A 3746-nucleotide genomic window follows, 5' to 3' on the forward strand; every position below is an offset into this window, starting at 1 on the left:
GACTAATTTTTTAATAATGTAAAAGTCAATATTCTAGTTTACATATAATCTGCTAAATAAAATATATTAATAACTTTAACTTATTTTGTCTATGCTAATATTTTGATAAAAGTATTAGTTTCATAAATAAAAACATTTTACAATGATCATCTAATTCGCAATGTATAAGCCAAAACAAAACAAACTGGAACATTTTGTATCATTTTATGTAGCCACACCCTCTCCCTTACACATTCTGCTGTCTGCTGCCTTTGGATCTGGCACACAACATTCTCAGGTTCTTTGGATTCAATCCATTTGTGGAGGCAACTCCTCTCCCTCCATGGCAGATAGCTCCAATACTTAGAATTTCCAAAGAGTTTGTATTATAATTACATTATAGTGCAATTTATTTCCATACAATAATTTGCAAAATCCTTGATGTACATATGTATTTTTCTGAAACCAGTGTGCTTTAGGATAGGGAGAATCAATTTTCTCCTGGGATGAATTTCCGGAAAAATTGTCCAATCCCAAGTGGTGAACCCTAAACACAAGTGCACTCAAAAACAACACAAATGCATCCAATAAGCAGTGTGTGACACTGGGATGGATTCGTCCCTAATAAGTCAGGAATTTCCTGTCTGTGCCTGTTTTCTGTTTAACTAATTCAATGGCATTCAGGTATTTCTTGATTTTTATTCATAGAACATTACTCAAACCAATATAAAACAAGATTTCTGTGGCTCATGTAGAAGAAGACAAAACCAATCACTTTGCTAACCGAGGTGAATAGAATTGTAATTTAATAAAACTAGGACTGACCCTTTGTGGAGATTTCCTACCGTTACCACATGTAAGCATCTCAGGAGGACTGAAGGTTAAAACTCAGCTAATGCTAATACTTTTCATTACACTCCATGAGCCCCTTCAGGCTAAAAGCAGTTTTTACATTACAAAATGTAATCACGAGGTATTTGGTGTGGATAATTGATTGGTAGGATTAGATACAAGTGGGGAAATGTGGTTACAATGTTCATTTTAAAGGTCAAATTCTGTATTATTTTAACATTTGTAATTTAATAAAAATTATAATTATATAAACTCACAAACCAACATATATTTAGGTGTTCCACAGGTGTGTAAATATTTTAGTTGTAACTCCTCGGCATGAAATCAGTGATATTTTAACACATGTATACACACACACACACACACACACACACACACACACACACAAAGCTTAAGAAATATTTTTCTCAAAATGCTTGTCAAATAAATGTATCATGCCTCAAATTATTTCTACTATCTAGAAAACATTAGATTCATCCTGCCCAAGGGTCTTGCATAACTTATTTGCATATTTGCAAATGTGTTATGCATCTAGGTTTTACGTCTCTCAGAGTACTTCGAATCCACGAAGAGTTGGAGCTTAGCTAAAAACAGAGAGCCAGAGGTATTTACTTGCTAGTTACACCACATACTACACCAGCTATTGGTTTTCATTTTAAGCTAGAATTAGCAGTCAAATATAATCTAAAATTTAGTCTAATTAGCCTGCATACCAAGTACTGAGGAAATATGATAAGGTGGTAGTACCTTCAGAAAAGAACCTCTAGACAGTTTGAATTGGCTGCTTTCCTCATGCCTGCAGAAGTTTTTCAGTTCTCATCTTACTGTACTGATTAGGGGCATTTGACACACTTTACAATCCTTCTTCATTGAAATAAACCTTTCCCTTGGCCTCTAGAGTGTGTACGTGTAGTGGCCTCTTGCTCTCCTTCATTTTCCTGGTTTCCTCTTCTCTCCTTCCTCAGGTTATGCTCATATCCCCCAACTGCTAAATTTTAGCCAATTCACTAGTCAGTCTCGACCTGTTCTTATTCCAAGCGATTGTATCTTTAATGCAGCTTTTAATCCCTATTCAGGTGACTTTCAGATACAAATCTCATAAACTGGATTCCTTGCTAAAATCCACTCTCATAGACTAAGCCGTTTATTCGGATTTCTTCATGGGCCTCTACAAATCTGATTTTTATCTGCTCGTTAACTCAAAACTTTAAAACTTTAAATTCCCCATTTGAAATCCTAGCCTCATTCTCAAACTTTGTGACTTGAAAGTAACACAGTCTTAGAAAAAAAAACAAAAAACAAAACCAAAACCAAAACAACAACAACAACAACAAAAACCTCATTTCTGCACATCTTACATGGTGTCCTTCTCATCAATGGTCATATGGTCATAGCAGAGTGAGGGAAGGACCTGGTTATGAGAGAGGAGCACTCAGGTTCTGGTATTGGGTAGGTGGGGAACAGGAGAAAACCCCATAGGGCCAGGAGAATGAATGGTAATATGCCGCCTTGTGAGGACGGGAGGTAGGGGGACTCTCTAGAAAGTCCCAGAAACCTGGGAGGTGAGAAACTCTTAGGACCCCATGGGGGTGACCTTAACCAAAATACCCAACAATGGGAAGTGAACACTTGAAGACTTCACCTCCAGGAATAGACAGTGCTGCAGGTTGAGGGATGGGGTTACCACAGCACAGTCAAAATTTCCTAACCCAGAATTGTTTCTGTTTAAAAGAACTTCAGGGACAAAAAAGGAGAAGAAACTGAAGGAAAGACTGTCCAATAACTGGCCCAACTTGGGATCCATCTTTGAGGAGCAGCACCAAGGCCTGACACTATCACTGATATGACAATGACAATGTATTTACATACAGGAGCCTAGCATGGCTGTCCTCTGAGGAACCCTATCAGCAGCTGACTGAGACAGACTCAGATACTTATACCCAACCATTGGACTGAAGTCGGGGACCCCTATGGGGGAATTAGGGGAAAGATTGAAGGAGCTGAAGGGAAAAGGTGACCCCATAGGAAGATCAGCAGTCTCAACTAACCCAGTCCCAGACCCAGACCTCTGGGAGCTTCCAGAGAATAAGCCACTAACCAGGCAGCATACACAGGCTGATCCAGTGGCCCTGGCACATATATAGCAGAGGACTGCCTGGTGTGGCCTTGGTGGGAGAAGATGCACCTAACCCTCACTAGGCTTGAAGCCTAGAGGAGGAGGATTCCTGGGGGAAGAGGAGCATCTTCTCTGAAGCAACAGAGAGGAGGAATGGAGTAAGGAACTGGGGGTGGGGGACCAGGAGAGGGGCAATGGCTGGATTGTAAGTTAATAAAATAGTTTAAGGAATAATTTAAATGAAACATAGAAAAATGAACTCTGAAATGACACACTTTATCCAATAAGATCTTTCCACACCATTTTATTTTGTTCTCAGTACCAAAGGAAAATCACCAATACTGGAACCCTGTGATTGTTTTCAGTACTACCTCTTTTTTTTTTTTTTAATATTTTTATTACATATTTTCCTCAATTACGTTTCCAATGCTATCCCAAAAGTCCCCCATAGCGCCCCCCCACTTCCCTATCCACCCATTCCCATTCTTTTGGCCCTGGCATTCCCCTATATTGGGGCATATAAAGTTTGCAAGTCCAATGGGCCTCTCTTTCCATTGATGGCTGACTAGGCCATCTTTCGATACATATGCAGCTAGAGACAAGAGCTCCGGGGTTCTAGTTAGTACATCATGTTGTTCCAACAATAGGGTTGCAGATCCCTTTAGCTCCTTGGGTACTTACTCTAGCTTCTCCATTGGGAGCCCTGTGATACATCCAATAGCTGACTGTGAACATCCACTCCTGTGTTTGCTAGGCCCCAGCTCCAGTACTACCTCTTGACTTACAGTGTCATGCTGTA

This window comes from Mus caroli, unplaced genomic scaffold (assembly GCF_978045245.1).
Source record: "Mus caroli unplaced genomic scaffold, Mus_caroli_1 scaffold_14, whole genome shotgun sequence".
Lineage (NCBI taxonomy): Eukaryota > Metazoa > Chordata > Mammalia > Rodentia > Muridae > Mus > Mus caroli.